A 19,916-nucleotide genomic window follows, 5' to 3' on the forward strand; every position below is an offset into this window, starting at 1 on the left:
CAGCACCAGGTGCCGTCTTGCAGTTGCTCTCCTGCAAGTGTGTGAGGTCGTGCAAACCACCAGAGTGCACATGTCTCAATAACGGTCTGAAATGCACAAACCTGTGCAAACTACAAGCATGTGCCAACCAACACAGTGAAGAAGAGCTTGCTGCACAGCTGACAGACTCAGATGTGAATGACGATGATGGTGTTGCCCTCGTGGATGACATGGTCTCAGGAAGGGTAGATTGTCCTAATATTGTGTTGAAAGACTGGAAACATTTTGAATGTAGCTGTACATATACCGTAACACAAATAAAACAATTTCTGACTGAAAAGCGTGCCAATTTACCCTCTTTTTGACTGGGAAATGTGCCAATTTAGTAGACAATTAAGTATAGCATATATATCTATCTAGTATAGTATAGTATGGTATGGTATGGTATGTATAGTATCATAGGATAGCATGCCTATATCTAGACATGTAATATTAACAGTTAGTAGTCCAGACACCCCAGGGAGAGGATATAATGAAAGAAAGATGATTTCCCATAATCCCCATAAATCCATAATTTAAGAGGGGTGGTTAAGCACTAATAAGCTACCATGGTCATAGGAATTAAAAAAAAATCACAAGTAGAATTTCTCCACCCGGATGGTACGGATATCTTACATTTTGGGTTCTGGCCCATTTCCCTCAAGAAGGCATTCTTCTACCAAATTCAAAGGGCAAAATTCACCCCTCACGATGGGATAGTATGGGTTCATTATACCTTTTCTGAATCCTTATAGTCCTATATGAGTATTCCAATGTTTGTTGTTTGTGTCTCTGATGTTCCTAGATGCCACAGTGCTGAAATAAAGACTATAATTTAGGCGAAAACTGTGGAAAAATGAATGTCACTGACACTTTGAAGAGCCCATGTGAGCTCTTTATTTGTCAGACAGACACACAACTGAGCTCAAATGAAAGCTAAGAAGCTACCCTTTACAATGTTGTCAAACATGTTATCATAGAACATGGTTAAAGGTCCTGAGCCTAAAATAGGTTATGGATCAGCACCTAGAATCGAATTTATTGTAGGGGTTTGCTAACTTCATGAGCCGATAACTGTGACAAAGCTGCCATTCTGCAAAGGCTATCATACTAAAATATCATCTATGGATATATACCTGTTCAAAAATCATGATTAGAATTTGTCCACTTGAGTGGTACCGATATGTGCAATTTTTGTGTTTGGCCCATGGACTAAATAGGGGAAAATAAGAAAATGTCCAATAAATATGAAAAGCTACTCCTGTGGAAAGGCTATCATATATTAATTTACTTATATTGACCCTATAAACAATTTAGTATAGGTAAAGTTTTGCCCACCCATATGGTACCGATATCTGGTCTGGCCCATGGACTAATTGCTCTGGTCACTCAGGCAGCTGTGATGTCATCAGTGATGTCACGTATAGACCTTATTCGATTGACGTCACGTACGGGCACGCCCACCGCCGCCATATTCTCGACATAGCGCTGCAGCTTTAAGTGACAACCAGCAGCGTTTATAGGAACGCCGTTAGCATTACCTGTATCGTTCCAATTGTGTTCGGATGGTGACCTGCGTTAGGCACGGCTGTAGTAATGACAGCAATAAAGTCCCCGTGGTTTGTTTCTATCTCTACCGTCCTCAGACGTGAAGGGAGCGAGACTGAGGATACATCAACACAGGATAGGTGTGTGGATAGTTGGGAGAGACAGGTGAAACTTTCTGACAGCTCCTCACAGCAAAGTCTGTTCACCTCGTTTTTTCTTTTGTTTATTATTACAGGCATTAACGGCAGCATACAAACAACAACTCTGAGGTTTTTATTGCTGTCATCACCATCGCTATTTTGTAATGGAACAGAAACGACAATAAGGCCGTTACTATAGTTGTCAGCTGCAGGACGGTATGTCAACAATATGGCGCTGTCCGGGGTTAGCGAATAAGGTCTATATGAGCCAATGGTGCACAGTTGCACAGGGAGACAGTTACTTAACTGTGAATTGCCAACTGTGATGTCACTCAGGCAGTTGTGATGTCATCAGTGATGTCACTTGAGCAGCTGTGATCTCATCTCTCCGTACTATAATTGGACAGCCGATGGCACACAGGTGCATAGGCGCACAGTTGCCGATGGCGCACATTTGCTCAACTGTGAATTTGCTCAACTGTGATGTCAAGATTCAAGATTTTTATTGTCACTCCGTAGTACAAGTATCACGTGTGAAATTCTTGTGCTGTGAACTCCGTTTACAACATAGTACAAATATAACAGGGCATATGAGTGCAAAAACAACAAGAGACACAACAAGCAATAAGGCAGTAGAGTGATAAGACAAGTCAGAGACAGTGGCATATTCACTGCACATAGGTAGGTGCACATGTCATGTGCATGGACGTACTTAAACATTTTAAATTCGACGTATTTGATGTACAGGTGCAAATAGCATATACCTAATTAAACATACAATTAAACATTAGACATACATAATGGTAGCAGCTACAGTACGGTACAGTACAGCTACTACACTATTTGTGTATGTTAAGGAGCAGGGGCGGACTGGGATCCTAATTCAGGCCGGGCATTAGATACCAAGCAGGCCAGGCTGATACGGGCCGACGTGCGTGCCGGCATCCGAAGGGCGGCGGCAAAAAATTTGGGCCGTCTGAAGCTCAATTTGGGCCGTTTGAAGCCCAATTTGGGCCGTTTGAAGCCAGATTTGGGCCGTTTGAAGCCCAATTTGGGTCGTTTAAAGCCAGATTTGGGCCGTTTGAAGCCCGATTTGGGCAGTTTGAAGCCCAATTTCAACAAAAAAAAAAAAAAAAAAAAAAAAAAATTTGCAGGCCAGGCCAGGCCAGGCCAGGCCACCGGGCATTTGCCCGACGTGCCCGATTATGCAGTCCGCCACTGTTAAGGAGTCTCGTGCCCTTCGGGAAGAAACTGTCCCTCAAGCGATTTGTGCGTGCTTTTGGGACCCTGTATCTCCTCCCTGAGGGTAACAGGGAGAACAGGCTGTTGTGGGGATGGTTTGTGTCTTTGATGATCTTCAGGGACCTCCTGAGGCACCGCTGGTTATATAGTTCCTGCAGTTCTGGCAGCTCACATCCTGTTACGTGCTGGGCCGCGCGCCTCACTCTTCGTAGCGCCCTGCAGTCCATGGTGGTACAGTTCCCGTACCAGGTGGTGAAGCAGCCAGTCAGCAGGCTTTCAATGGTGCCTCTGTAGAAGTCTCTAAGGATTTCTGGCCTTAGCCCAAATTTCTTTAGGCGCCTGAGTCCGTGTAGTCGCTGTTGGGCCTTTTTGACAACAGTGGCGGTGTGACCGGCCCATGTCAGGTCCTGGTGGATGTTGACTCCCAGGTACTTGAAGCTGTCCACCCTTTCCACCACTGTGCCATTGATGGTGATTGGGGGGTGTGCCCCCCCTCCTGTAGTCTACAATGATCTCCTTGGTCTTGGAGACGTTCAGAGAGAGGTGGTTGTCCTGGCACCACTGTTCTAGGGCCTTCACCTCCTCTCTGTAGGCCGTCTCGTCGCCCCTGGAGATCAGCCCCACGACCAGGGCCGTAACCAGGGTTCCGAAATAGGGGAGGCCCAGCAAGGGGAGGCGGATTCGGTGGCGAAAAAAATTTGAGTTTTTTCCCCCCCCTTTTTTAGCCATATTTAGAGTAATATATCATTTTAAATCAACATTAGGATTATACTGTTGTGATGTCATTATTCAGTATATTCTATTTCATGTCACCACCTGCTCAGCTCTCCTGTCAACATAATTGTAACTAACAAACACAAACTGTTTTAGCCAAATTCATATCAAAATGACACCTACAAACACAGGTACACAACCCAAGCCGTACACAACACACAAAGTCATCATCGATAATAAAAAAAACATACAGAGGGACATTTATTTATTCCTGATAGGAACGATTGAAAAATAAAATAAAATATATTATGTTGTTTTTAACTTTACACCACCTCTTTTTGTTACTTATTGGGTCATGAAACTGAAACCATGCATATAGCCACCTGCATACCTGACTTCGGGAGCTTGGCAATTGGCATCATGCATGATTAGCCAGTAGCATCCCAACGTGTCACACAGGTAACATTACTTAAGAGACAGACTAGACACTTACTTTCTTGGTTGTTGCTAAAAAATCTGTCAGTGTCACTCACTGTCTGTCGTTCACTTCGCTCACTGTCTCGCAGCTCGCTCACCTTCAATTATCTCGCCAGGCAGACAGACAGTCATCACTCACCACCATGCTGCTGCTCTCTCGGAATCAAGTTACCGTGGACGCGGCGTCAGATGACTTCCTGCCTGACCTGCCTTTCGTTTAAAAATAAAAGCGATCCCGTGTTTTTCATGCTTTTCCATGCAGATTGTTTTATAAAAAAAAAAAAAAAAAAAATTCTTGCAGGCCAGGCCAGGCCAGGCCAGGCCACCGGGCATTTGCCCGACGTGCCCGATTATGCAGTCCGCCACTGTTAAGGAGTCTCGTGCCCTTCGGGAAGAAACTGTCCCTCAAGCGATTTGTGCGTGCTTTTGGGACCCTGTATCTCCTCCCTGAGGGTAACAGGGAGAACAGGCTGTTGTGGGGATGGTTTGTGTCTTTGATGATCTTCAGGGACCTCCTGAGGCACCGCTGGTTATATAGTTCCTGCAGTTCTGGCAGCTCACATCCTGTTACGTGCTGGGCCGCGCGCCTCACTCTTCGTAGCGCCCTGCAGTCCATGGTGGTACAGTTCCCGTACCAGGTGGTGAAGCAGCCAGTCAGCAGGCTTTCAATGGTGCCTCTGTAGAAGTCTCTAAGGATTTCTGGCCTTAGCCCAAATTTCTTTAGGCGCCTGAGTCCGTGTAGTCGCTGTTGGGCCTTTTTGACAACAGTGGCGGTGTGACCGGCCCATGTCAGGTCCTGGTGGATGTTGACTCCCAGGTACTTGAAGCTGTCCACCCTTTCCACCACTGTGCCATTGATGGTGATTGGGGGGTGTGCCCCCCCTCCTGTAGTCTACAATGATCTCCTTGGTCTTGGAGACGTTCAGAGAGAGGTGGTTGTCCTGGCACCACTGTTCTAGGGCCTTCACCTCCTCTCTGTAGGCCGTCTCGTCGCCCCTGGAGATCAGCCCCACGACCAGGGCCGTAACCAGGGTTCCGAAATAGGGGAGGCCCAGCAAGGGGAGGCGGATTCGGTGGCGAAAAAAATTTGAGGTTTTTTCCCCCCCTTTTTTAGCCATATTTAGAGTAATATATCATTTTAAATCAACATTAGGATTATACTGTTGTGATGTCATTATTCAGTATATTCTATTTCATGTCACCACCTGCTCAGCTCTCCTGTCAACATAATTGTAACTAACAAACACAAACTGTTTTAGCCAAATTCATATCAAAATGACACCTACAAACACAGGTACACAACCCAAGCCGTACACAACACACAAAGTCATCATCGATAATAAAAAAAACATACAGAGGGACATTTATTTATTCCTGATAGGAACGATTGAAAAATAAAATAAAATATATTATGTTGTTTTTAACTTTACACCACCTCTTTTTGTTACTTATTGGGTCATGAAACTGAAACCATGCATATAGCCACCTGCATACCTGACTTCGGGAGCTTGGCAATTGGCATCATGCATGATTAGCCAGTAGCATCCCAACGTGTCACACAGGTAACATTACTTAAGAGACAGACTAGACACTTACTTTCTTGGTTGTTGCTAAAAAATCTGTCAGTGTCACTCACTGTCTGTCGTTCACTTCGCTCACTGTCTCGCAGCTCGCTCACCTTCAATTATCTCGCCAGGCAGACAGACAGTCATCACTCACCACCATGCTGCTGCTCTCTCGGAATCAAGTTACCGTGGACGCGGCGTCAGATGACTTCCTGCCTGACCTGCCTTTCGTTTAAAAATAAAAGCAATCCCGTGTTTTTCATGCTTTTCCATGCAGATTGTTTTATTAAAAAAAAAAAAAAAAAAAATTCTCTGAAATATTAGGGGAGGTCCGGGGGACCTCCCCGTCCTCATAGCTAGTTACGGCCATGCCCACGACTGCTGTGTCGTCTGCAAACTTCACGATGGTGTTAGAAATTTGAGTCGCCACGCAGTCATGGGTGTAGAGGTCATACCAGAAGGGGCTGGAGACGCACTCTCACTCTCTCGCGCCACTCTCACCACCTGGCGCCGGTCTGTCAGAAAGTCCAGGATCCAGTCACACATTGCTGTGTTTAGTCCCAGGACCTTGAGCTTGCTTACCAGCCTGGAGGGTACTATGGTGTTGAATGCTGAGCTGTAGTCCACGAACAGCATTCTCACATAGGTGTCCTTCCCCTCCAGGTGTGAGAGGGCAGTGTGGAGCATGTGTGCTATGGGCTACATGCACAACTCCACTACTTCCTGAAATTAGTACAGCTTCTTTATTTCCTGTCATCACTATTGGATGAACTGATTAATGTCAGGTGTGCTGCAGTCACAACAATGATCAGGCACACCTGATTAATCAGTTCATCCAATAGTGTAGGACAGGAAATAAAGAAGCTGTACTAATTTCAGGAAGTAAAAAAGTTGTGCATGTAGCCTATTGCATCCGCCGTGCTCCTGTTGGGGCGGTATGCAAATTGGAGCGGGTCGTGGTCCGGAGGAAGTGTGGGGCGGATCTGTGATATGACCAGCTTTTCAAAGCACTTGCTGGCTATGGGCGTGAGGGCTATTGGGCGCCAGTCGTTTAGGCTGGTCACTTTCTGCTGTTTGGGGATGGGGATGATCGTTGCCGCTTTGAAGCAGGAGGGAACTTGCCGGAGGGAGAGGGACTGGTTGAAAATGTCTGTGTATATGCCTGCCAGCTGGTGGGCGCAGGCCTTAAGGACCCGCCCGGGGGCGCACCTCATCCTCAGTGATGATCAGGCAGTTGTGATGTCATCAGTGATGTCACTTGAGCAACTGTGACCGAAGGGCCGATGGATTGCTTAACTGTGATGTCACTCGGGCAGTTGTAATGTCAGTGATGTCACTCAAGCAACTAAATGCGCAGTTGAGCAATTGTGCGCTGTGCATACCAATAGAGCAGGCGAGGCCGCACAGAGGCAGAGCTGTGTCTGCGACCCCGCGGGGCGCAGCGCAAGCGATTTACATAACTGCAACCATGGCGCATCATCTCCAGAGTCTCCACCCTATAGATAATATGTAATACATTTACATCTGTGAAGCACTATAATGAAGAGGGGTGCGTGGTGCACAATTTTCCCACAATTTCTCAACTGCAAATTTACTTTAGTTCTGCACAGTAATTTGTGATACTCATAGAGCTGCAACTACTATTTTACTAACCAATTAATCATTTAGACTAATTTTTAAGAACAAAATAACCATTTTGTCAGTAGCATTTCTTTTATTAAAAAAAAGGAATAGGATTGATGATGGTTTGTATCATTCATCCTGGAGTTTGCAACCATGTTCAGATAATGATTCCTGACAAATTACAGTAAAGCAATAAAGGTAGATATTTGAAGGTTTTATGACATTTTATTTTTCTGAAATTTTAGTACTACCCAAAAGTGCCCGGAATCAACGAATCACCCTTATATGGCTGCTTTGCTGGTTGATCCTTGCCATGCTGTAGTTATTACCACAACCGTGTACTGTAGTGCATGCTGCAGACAGTAAGCACTTAATTTCACAGATTCACAGAGTAACTCACTCTCAGTGGATGTAACTTCAGTGACTTATGCCTAGAGAGGTGGCACACATGCTCACATATGCCACTTGGTGGTTGTTGGTGCGCACTGCAGCTAGTGCTGAAATCAGCTGGAAATTCTGCCGCCATTCAGCTTTTCAAACAGCAAACAAGTGACATGTGCAGTCACAGTGATGAGCATCATGAAGCTGTATTCAACGCGCGCATACTTAACCCCACAAGATCTATACCACAATAGATGCTTTTTGAATACATGACCTTTCTCCTGTTTCCAGGGTAACCATCGATGGAGATGAGAGGAAAAACACAAGAGTTGTTTCGTACTACTTTGACCTGTGCTGCTCTATTTATTGTATCAGAGTATAGGCTGTCAGGCCAGTGGGTCAGCTGCTGTTGGGATTCTAAACCAGATCAGACTGATTGCTGGTGCCTGGTGCTGATTGAATAGAGAGAACATAGATGAGATATGTCATGTTTGAGATGGGACAGCATCAGTCACACAGTGAGAGTGGACCTACTGGGGCTCTCCATCACACAGGCCAGACAGGAACTGATGGCAGAGGTTTGAATTACAGTACGGCCCAAATAACAAACTGCTGTAAGGAGACTTACCTCAGCAGAGTCCTTGAATTGGAGGTGTGATAGATTTTTAAAGAGCGAAACAATGAGGAGCTATAGTATATTTTACTGACCTGAAAACCTATACAATGGCAATGACATATATTTACTAGGATCTTAAATTATGAGATGACACAGCATCTCATCCAACGCACTAAAAAAAGGGCTCCAAAATGGTTCTGTACAGGTGGTGTGAACACATTCTCTCTCCAAACTGGCCAGGAACACTTTGCTTTCAATTTATAACAGGTGTGGTACCCCCCCCCCCCCCCACCCCCCACATTTTTTTTTATCCCATTTGTATCCCCTATTAGTGCTAATTTGTATTTATTTATCCTGGTTGCTGCTCCACCCTCTGCCGATCTTGGGGGAGCCAACTGGCTCCATGCTTCCAGCTTCCTCCTAGACATGGGCAGTAGCCAGCCGTTTCTTTTCACCTGACAGGCAGTAGCGGAGGGTACACCGGGGCAGAGGGTGCACCCGCCCCGGGCCCACTCCACAGTGGGCCCCCATTTTTTTTTTTTTTTTTTTTTTTCCAGGCCAGGCTAGGCCAGGCTAGGCCAGGCCACCGGGCATCGGCCCGACTTGCCCGATTATGCAGTCCACACCTGTCTGTGTGTGAGAGAGAGAGGGAGACAGGGGCAGACAGGGTGCTGTCTGTGACAGCCTGTCGCTGTCCATCTGCGGTGGTGCTGAACCGAGGGCTGTGCCTCGGTGCTGAAACATCTGAAGAGGCCTGGCTGGCAACCTGTGTTTTTCTTTTTCTTCTTCAGAACAAGCTTGTCTGTAAAGTGGCTTCACTGTAGGCTTTCTAATTACTTGGCTCAATGAGTGACAAATTGTGTTTTCGGATATAGAGGCTATCAGCTATTTTACAGTTGTGACTTAAAATGATTTTATTTAATAAAGTCAGTAGTGTGAGTGTGAGAGGAATTCAATCAATAGACAATAACATTGGTGTGTTTAAAATGAGATATTCCACTAAATATGGCTAAAACATATTCAAACATGCAAAAAAGGCCAATTCTTCTTCATGCTGCGGTGAGGTTTTTAATGATTATTGTCATTGATTCAAGAAAAAAGTACAACACAAACTGTCCATTTTGCTGCAACTCGACAGTGCTGCTTAATCCAGGACCTGACTTCCTGGAACTCTTGAGCGTAAAAAACTGGAGTGAATGGAGATGTCGCAACTCTTCTTACACGGCTCTGGGTCGTATGTATTCAAGTTAAATGTAGCCTATATGTGCATAGTTTTTTCTGTTTAATTTCCAAATTCCCTCCAATTTCAGTCCATTTCTTCATTCACCTTTCAAATTTTGAAAGATGCAGCGTTTGAGGCTTCATGAGGTTTTATCATGAGTGGCCTTTGGAAAATTCTTCAACTGCTGGAGCGCCTCCTGATGACATCACTCTTTTAAAAATCAAAAGCCTGATGAGCCAGGTTGTTCCTCGCCGGGTGTGGTGGCGCACGCCTGTAATCCAAGCTACTGGGAGGCTGAGGCTGGCGGATCGTTTGAGCTCAGGAGTTCTGAGCTGCAGTGGAGTATGCCGATCGGGTGTCCGCACTAAGCTCGGTATCGATATGGTGGAGCTGGGGGGGCTCGGGACCACCAGGTCGTCTAAGGAGGGGTGCATCGGCCCAAGCCGGAAACGGAGCAGGTCAAATCCCCCGTGCCGCTCAGTAGTGGGATCGCGCCTGTGAATAGACACTGTAGTGCAGCATGAGTAATACAGCGGGACACAGTCTCTTATGCTGCTTTTTCTTTTTTGAGTATGTTTATTCAGTTTTTAGTTATCAGAGGGGGAAACAGTTAGTGTTGAATGGGATAACACAGCCAATCGAAAGTTCTGGAGAAAGGGTACACCTTTCCCATTTTTTCGTGATGACCGACTCCGACTCGGCCCCGTAACATGTCACGGGAACCACAGCTTGACTCGCCAGTTAAGTTTAGACAACTAAACCAACTTGGTGAAGGTTAGGGTTATGGTTTGGGTCAGGGTTAAAAACGGTTACAATGGGGTTAAAAAGTGGACATGTTGGGGCTTCAACCAGCTCTCTTGTGACGAGAAGTCGAGACCGCTATAGGTCTGCCACTCCCACGCCTTGATCAGTAACGTACTTAAAAATCGTCATTATGTTTCTTACATTCAAGACGGTTGGCTCGATCACCCGCAACGGAGATGTCTGACGAGACAGGGTAATGTCGTCACATGACTAGTGGTCACCTTGCCAACACCACTATGATTTCTGATGACAGGGGGCTAACTTACTCATCACCGGCAAGGGTTCCTGACTGATCTGGGAGGGGAAAGCGAAATTACCACCACTGAGGTGCCCTTGAGCAAGGCCCTTAACACCTACTGCTCCAGTGGAGCTGCTCAGTGGCCAGCAGATCAGACTGTGGTTGTACTGGTCAGCTTCCAGGTATGAATGTGTGTATGAAGGCGCTCCTGAAAAAGAAAGCATTGCTCTCAGTGAGACTCCCCCTGTAGGAATAAAAGTAAAAAACTAACTATTTTACATCAAAATTGACATAAACAGAACATATATTAGGGGGGGGAATTGCCAGATGGTCTGCATACCAAGGTTTACCAAGGTACCAATCATACAACCAGTCCTACAGCCTCTTAGCTGGTCAGGTAGTGCATCCATGTATTCACCTTATGTAGAAGAGACAGTCTGGCTTGAGAGACTAACAGGAAGTGTAAACACAATCAGATTATTATTATTATTTTTTTTGCTGCGGTGAGGTTTTTAATCATTATTGTCATTGATTCAAGAAAAAAAACAATTTCAAAAGTACAACACAAACTGTCCATTTTGCTGCAACTCGACAGTGCTGCTTAATCCAGGACCTGACTTCCTGGAACTCTTGAGAGTAAAAAACTGGTCCATTGGAGTGAATGGAGATGTCGGAACTCTTCTTACACGGCTCTGGGTCGTATGTATTCAAGTTAAATGTAGCCTATAGCATATGTGCATAGTTTTTTCTGTTTTATTTCCAAATTCCCTCAAATTTCAATCCATTTCTTTCAAATTTTGAAAGATGCACCGTTTGAGGCCTCATGAGGTTTTATCATGAGTGGCCTTTGGAAAATTCTTCAACTGCTGGAGCGCCTCCTGATGACATCACTCTTTTAAAAGTCAAAAGCGCTATGAGCCAGGCTGTTCCTTGCCGGGTGTGGTGGCGCACGCCTGTAATCCAAGCTACTGGGAGGCTGAGGCTGGTGGATCGTTTGAGCTCAGGAGTTCTGAGCTGCAGTGGACTATGCCGATCGGGTGTCCGCACTAAGCTCGGTATCGATATGGTGCTCCTGGGGGAGCTCGGGACCACCAGGTCATCTAAGGAGGGGTGCATCGGCTCAGGCCGGAAACGGAGCAGGTCAAAGCCCCCGTGCCGCTCAGTAGTGGGATGGTGCCTGTGAATAGACACTGTAGTGCAGCCTGAGTAATACAGCGGGACACAGTCTCTTATGCTGCTTTTCTTTTCTTTTTTTAAGTATGTTTTTTCAGTTTTTAGTTATCTGAGAGGCAAACAGTTAGTGTTGAATGGGATAACACAGACAATCGGAAGTTCTGGGGAAAGGGTACCCCTTTCTCATTTTTTCGTGATGACCGACTCGGCCCAGTAACGTGTCACAGAAACCACGGCTCGACTCGCCGGTTAAGTTTAGACAACTAAACCAACTTGGTGAAGGTTAGGGTTATGGTTTGGGTCATGGTTAAAAACGGTTACAATGCGGTTAAAAAGTGGACATGTTGGGGCTTGAACCAGCTCTCTTGTGACGAGAAAACTGGAAGTCGAGAACGCTATAGGTCTGCCACTCCCACGCCTTGATCAGTAACGTACTTAAAAATCGTCGTTATGTTCCTTACATTCAAGACGGTTGCCTCAACTGCAACGGCGATGTCTGACGAGACAGGGTAATGTCGTCACATGACTAGTGGTCACCTTGCCAACACCACTATGATTTCTGATGACAGGGGGCTAACTTACTCATCACCGGCAAGGGTTCCTGACTGATCTGGGAGGGGAAAGCGAAATTACCACCACTGAGGTGCCCTTGAGCAAGGCCCTTAACACCTGCTCCAGTGGAGCTGCTCAGTGGCCAGCAGATCAGACTGTGGTTGTACTGGTCAGCTTCCAGGTATGAATGTGTGTGTAAATGTGAACAAGGCGATCCTGAAAAAGAAAGCATTGCTCTCAGTGAGACTCCTCCTGTAGGAATAAAAGTAAACAAAAGTAAAAAAGTAACTATTTTACATCAAAATTGACATAAACAGAACATATTAGGGCGGGAAATTTCCAGATCGTCTGCATACCAAGGTTTACCAAGGTACCAATCATACAACCAGTCCTACAGCCTCTTAGCTGGTCAGGTAGTTCATCCGTATTCACCTTATGTAGAAGAGACAGTCTGGCTTGAGAGAACAGGAAGTGTAAACACAATCAGATTTCTTTTCTTTTTTTTTGCTGCGGTGAGGTTTTTAATGATTATTGTCATTGATTCAAGAAAAAAACCCGGTAACCCTTTATTTTACAGGTACCCTAGTTACATACTATTTGTAATTACACATGAACACCAAATGTAATTACACAGTAATTACCAATAGTTATAAATGATGTTCATATGTAGTTACATTGTAACAGACCTGTAAAATGGAGTGAGTCTGTTCAACTGTAGTTCATATGTAGTTACATTGTAACGGACCTGTAAAATGGAGTGAGTCTGTTCAACTGTAGTTCATATGTAGTTACATTGTAACGGACCTGTAAAATGGAGTGAGTCTGTTGAACTGTAGTTCATAGTTACATGGTAACAGACCTGTAAAGTGGAGTGAGTCTATTTAACTGTAGTTCATATGTAGTTACATGGCCCCGGACCTGTAAAGAAGCTCTGGCCTGGGACAGAGATTGCTAAAAGCCAGTGGTGGATTCGAACCACTGAACTTCAGATTGCAAAGCAGGCAGCTTTAACCACTCAGCCACGAGGGCTTTCCAACTTTCCTAGTGGAGTTTGGGAGGATGTAGTTGTCACTTCCTAGCTTTGTTATAAGCATAGACTTGGGGGAAAATGTTGATACTTTGTTAGTTGTAGCTTGAAAGACAGGCAATATTGATTAATGTGAATGCATTTCTGTAGTGTGACTGTGCCCCCCCCCCCCCCCCCCCCCCCCATGAGCTGTAAATGGCTCATGGGTCTATTTACACCACAATTCAGAAAATTATTAGAATGTATTTTTTTATTTAAAATCTTTAAATATAACTAAATGTTTCTAGAGCATAGTGCATACAATTTATTTAGCAAATAGGGGGGAGTTCCCCCCTTATGCGGATTAGGAGATTTATAGACTTGAGGGGTGGGGGAGGGGGATATAGACTTTGGGGAGAGATGATCCGGGGGTCTGGTGACCAAAGGGGTCTTTGAGGGGCTTCGACTGGGTCCCCAACAAATTGAGAAATTGGGAAATTGATGGGGAAATGACTCATTTACAATAAGCTAACAATTAGAATGTAGAAGAATGGCTATTTTGATTATAGTTTCACTGTTACCTCTATACCTACAATACCTTTATTAGAATTTTTGTATGGGAATTCTGGACAAAATCATACCTACAACTAAATAAAGTATCAATATTTTCCCCCAAGTCTCTGTGTATAATAACAAAGCTATGAAGTGACAGCAAGTACATCTGACTGACATACAGTTATCCTCTTAAACTCCACCATGAAATTTGGAAAGCCCTCGTGACTGAATGGTTAAAGCCGCCTGCTTTGCAATCAGAAGTTCAGTGGTTCGAATCCACCACTGGGTTTTAGCAATCTCTGTCCCAGCCGGGAGCTTCTTTACAGGTCCGGTACCATGTAACTACATATTACTGGTCCATTGGAGTGAATGGAGATGTTGCAACTCTTCTTACACGGCTCTGGGTCGTATGTATTCAAGTTAAATGTAGCCTATAGCTATTATGTGCATAGTTTTTTCTGTTTAATTTCCAAATTCCCTCGAATTTCAGTCCATTTCTTCATTCACCTTTCAAATTTTGCAAGACGCAGCGTTTGAGGCTTTATGAGGTTTTATCATGAGTGGCCTTTGGAAAATTCTTCAACTGCTGGAGCGCCTCCTGATGACATCACTCTTTTAAAAGTCAAAAGCCCTATGAGCCAGGCTGTTCCCCGCCGGGTGTGGTGGCGCACACCTCTAATCCAAGCTACTGGGAGGCTGAGGCTGGTGGATCGTTTGAGCTCAGGAGTTCTGAGCTGCAGTGGACTATGCCGATCGGGTGTCCGCACTAAGCTCGGTATCGATATGGTGCTCCTGGGGGAGCTCGGGACCACCAGGTCATCTAAGGAGGGGTGCATCGGCCCGAAACGGAGCAGGTCAAAGCCCCCGTGCCGCTCAGTAGTGGGATCGCTCCTGTGAATAGACACTGTAGTGCAGCCTGAGTAATACAGCGGGACACAGTCTCTTATGCTGCTTTTTTCTTTTTTAACTATGTTTATTCAGTTTTTAGTTATCAGAGGGGCAAACAGTCAGTGTTGAATGAGATAACACAGACAATCGGAAGTTCTGATTGTGTTTACACTTCCTGTGACTCATAAACCTAGTCTGACTCATATGTGAGTCCAACTAGGTTTGACCAGGTGAGTCAGACTTTTTTGAGCAGGTAAAACAGCCGGCATTTTGAACAGGAAGTCGTGACACAATGCGTCAAGTGGGCGGGACTACATCAGGTGAACAGAGCGGTGGAGAGTAACCCCCCCCCCCCCCCTCTCTGCCGATCTGGGGGGAGCCAACTGGCTCCATGCTTCCTCCGAGACATGGGCAGTAGCCAGCCGTTTCTTTTCACCTGACAGGGGTAGCTTCCCCGGTATAGGACCTAGCACGTGGGAGGATCACGCTATTCCAACAAGTTCCCATCCCTCCAAACAGGCGCCCCGAACGACCAGAGGAGGCACCACTTCAGCGACCAGGATATTGCATGTTTTTGGTGAGGGGTTCCTATATGAAGGAAACCCCCAGGGGGCACGGGGAGAACATGCAAACTCCACACAGAAAGGCCCTTTTGACGACCCCACTTGGGCGGTGGGCACTCGAGGACATGCGGACGGCCACGCACTCCTTCAGCGCTCACAGCGTCACAGATGGGAATCGAACCCAGGACCTTCTAGCTGTGAGGCGCCCGTGCTGCTATTGCGCCACCTTGCCCCTTGGGGGGGTACCCCTTTCTCATTTTTTCGTGATCACCGACTCGGCCCAGTAACGTGTCACGGGAACCACGGCTCGACTCGCCGGTTAAGTTTAGACAACTTAACCAACTTGGTTAAGGTTAGGGTTATGGTTTGGGTCAGGGTTAAAAACGGTTACAATGGGGTTAAAAACTGGACATGTTGGGGCTTGAACCAGCTCTCTTGTGACGAGAAAGATGGAAGTCGAGAATGCTATAGGTCTGCCACTCCCACGCCTTGATCAATAACGTACTTAAAAATCGTCGTTATGTTCCTTACATTCAAGGCGGTTGCCTCACCAGCAACGGCGATGTCTGACGAGACAGGGTAATGTCGTCACATGACTAGTGGTCACCTTGCCAACACCACTATGATTTCTGATGACAGGGGGCTAACTTACTCATCACCGGCAAGGGTTCCTGACTGATCTGGGAGGGGAAAGCGAAATTACCACCACTGAGGTGCCCTTGAGCAAGGCCCTTAACACCTGCTCCAGTGGAGCTGCTCAGTGGCCAGCAGATCAGACTGTGGTTGTACTGGTCAGCTTCCAGGTATGAATGTGTGTGTGAATGTGAACAAGGCGCTCCTGAAAAAGAAAGCATTGCTCTCAGTGAGACTCCTCCTGTAGGAATAAAAGTAAAACAAAGTAAAAAACTAACTATTTAACATCAAAATTGACATCATAAACAGAACATATATTAGGGGGGGGAATTGCCAGATCGTCTGCATACCAAGGTTTACCAAGGTACCAATCATACAACCAGTCCTACAGCCTCTTAGCTGGTCAGGTAGTTCATCCATGTATTCACCTTATGTAGAAGAGACAGTCTGGTTTGAGAGACTAACAGGAAGTGTAAACACAATCAGATTTTTTTTTTTTTTTTTTTGCTGCGGTGAGGTTTTTAATGATTATTGTCATTGATTCAAGAAAAAAAAAACATTTCAAAAGTACAACACAAACTGTCCATTTTGCTGCAACTCGACAAGTGCTGCTTAATCCAGGACCTGACTTCCTGGAACTCTTGAGAGTAAAGAACTGGAGTGAATGGAGATGTCGCAACTCTTCTTACACGGCTCTGGGTCGTATGTATTCAAGTTAAATGTAGCCTATTATGTGCATAGTTTCTTCTGTTTAATTTCCAAATTCCCTCGAATTTCAGTCCATTTCTTCATTCACCTTTCAAATTTTGAAAGATGCAGCATTTTCATGAGGTTTTATCATGAGTGGCCTTTGGAAAATTCTTCACCTGCTGCAGCGCCTCCTGATGACATCACTCTTTTAAAAGTCAAAAGCCCTATGAGCCAGGCTGTTCCTCGCCGGGTGTGGTGGTGCACGCCTGTAATCCAAGCTACTGGGAGGCTGAGGCTGGCGGATTGTTTGAGCTCAGGAGTTCTGAGCTGCAGTGGAGTATGCCGATCGGGTGTCCGCACTAAGCTCGGTATCGATATGGTGGAGCTGGGGGGGGCTCGGGGCCACCAGGTCGTCAAAGGAGGGGTGCATCGGCCCAGGCCGGAAACGGAGCAGGTCAAAGCCCCCGTGCCGCTCAGTAGTGGGATCGCGCCTGTGAATAGACACTGTAGTGCAGCCTGAGTAATACAGCGGGACACAGTCTCTTATGCTGCTTTTTCTTTTTTGAGTATGTTTATTCAGTTTTTGGTTATCAGAAGGGCAAACAGTTAGTGTTGAATGGGATAACACAGACAATCGAAAGTTCTGGGGAAAGGGTACCCCTTTCTCATTTTTTCGTGATGACCGACTCCGACTCGGCCCAGTAACATGTCACGGGAACCACAGCTCGACTCGCCGGTTAAGTTTAGACAACTAAACCAACTTGGTTAAGGTTAGGGTTATGGTTTGGGTCAGGGTTAAAAACGGTTACAATGGGGTTAAAAACTGGACATGTTGGGGCTTGAACCAGCTCTCTTGTGATGAGAAAGCTGGAAGTCGAGAACGCTATAGGTCTGTCACTCCCACGCCTTGATCAGTAACGTACTTAAAAATCGTCGTTATGTTCCTTACATTCAAGACGGTTGGCTCGATCACCCGCAACGGCGATGTCTGACGAGACAGGGTAATGTCGTCACATGACTAGTGGTCACCAGTGTTGGGCATGTTACTTTCAAAATGTAATATAGTACATATTACTAGTTACTTTCATTTGAAAGTAATAAGTTACTTTACAATATTACTGTCTGTGTAGAGTAACTTGTTACTTATTACACTACTTTATCATTACTTTCACCGTAATAACAGCAGTAGCAGAATGACATTGCCGCCCTGGAATCATCCCGAAAAATAATTCGAACTGTCTTGAAGTCATGTGTAAACCGTCTAAAATTCTAAATGTTATCCTTTTCCTTTGCTATTGTCATCTATAGTGATTATTTGTAGCCTGACGCTGCCAGACGGGGGCGTTAATGATTGTCTTTTTATTTCAATATGTTTTGATTAAAAAAAAAGTAACTTAATTGTAACTTGTGTTACTTGACAAAGTAACTGGTATAATATTACTGGAATTCTATTGGTAATAAGTTATATTACTGAGTTACTGTGAAAAGTAATATATTACATGTAATATGTTACTTTTGTAATGAGTTACCCCCAACATTGGTGGTCACCTTGCCAACACAACACCACTATGATTTCTGATGACAGGGGGCTAACTTACTCATCACCGGCAAGGGTTCCTGACTGATCTGGGAGGGGAAAGCAAAATTACCTCCACTGAGGTGCCCTTGAGCAAGGCCCTTAACACCTGCTCCAGTGGAACTGCTCAGTGGCCAGCAGATCAAACTGTGGTTGTACTGGTCAGCTTCCAGGTATGAATGTGTGTGTGAATGTGAACAAGGCGCTCCTGAAAAAGAAAGCATTGCTCTCAGTGAGACTCCCCCTGTAGGAATAAAAGTAAAAAAAATAAAAAAAACTATTTAACATCAAAATTGACATAAACAGAACATATATTAGGGGGGGAAATTGCCAGATGGTCTGCATACCAAGGTTTACCAAGGTACCAATCATACAACCAGTCCTACAGCCTCTTAGCTGGTCAGGTAGTTCATCCATGTATTCACCTTATGTAGAAGAGACAGTCTGGTTTGAGAGACTAACAGGAAGTGTAAACACAATCAGATTTTTTTTTTTTTTTTTTGCTGGGGTGAGGTTTATAATGAATATTGTCATTGATTCAAGAAAAAAAAAACATTTCAAAAGTACAACACAAACTGTCCATTTTGCTGCAACTCAACAGTGCTGCTTAATCCAGGACCTTACTTCCTGGAACTCTTGAGAGTAAAAAAACTGGTCCATTGGAGTGAATGGAGATGTCGCAACTCTTCTTACACGGCTCTGGGTCATATGTATTCAAGTTAAATGTAGCCTATAGCATATGTGCATAGTTTCTTCTGTTTAATTTCCAAATTCCCTCGAATTTCAGTCCATTTCTTCATTCACCTTTCAAATTTTGAAAGATGCAGCGTTTGAGGCCTTGTGAGGTTTTATCATGAGTGGCCTTTGGAAAATTCTTCACCTGCTGCAGCGCCACCTGATGACATCACTCTTTTAAAAGTCAAAAGCCCTATGAGCCAGGCTGTTCCTCGCCGGGTGTGGTGGCGCACGCCTGTAATCCAAGCTACTGGGAGGCTGAGGCTGGTGGATCGTTTGAGCTCAGGAGTTCTGAGCTCCAGTGGACTATGCCGATCGGGTGTCCGCGCTAAGCTCGGTATCGATATGGTGCTCCTGGGGGAGCTCGGGAACACCAGGTCGTCTAAGGAGGGGTGCATCGGCCCAGGCTGGAAACGGAGCAGGTCAAAGCCCCCGTGCCGCTCAGTAGTGGGATCGCGCCTGTGAATAGACACTGTAGTGCAGCCTGAGTAATACAGCGGGACACAGTCTCTTATGCTGCTTTTTCTTTTTTCTTTTTTAAGTATGTTTATTCAGTTTTTAGTTATCAGAGGGGCAAACAGTTAGTGTTGAATGGGATAACACAGACAATCGGAAGTTCTGGGGAAAGGGTACCCCTTTCTCATTTTTTCGTGATGACCGGCTCGGCCCAGTAACGTGTCACGGGAACCACGGCTCGACTCGCCGGTTAAGTTTAGACAACTAAACCAACTTGGTTAAGGTTAGGGTTATGGTTTGGGTCAGGGTTAAAAACGGTTACAATGGGGTTAAAAACTGGACATGGTGGGGCTTGAACCAGCTCTCTTGTGATGAAAAAGCTGGAAGTCGAGAACGCTATAGGTCTGCCACTCCCATGCCTTGATCACTAACGTACTTAAAAATCGTCGTTATGTTCCTTACATTCAAGACGGTTGCCTCACCAGCAACGGCGATGTCTGA

Source organism: Poromitra crassiceps (assembly GCF_964638095.1).
Source record: "Poromitra crassiceps genome assembly, chromosome: 2".
Lineage (NCBI taxonomy): Eukaryota > Metazoa > Chordata > Actinopteri > Beryciformes > Melamphaidae > Poromitra > Poromitra crassiceps.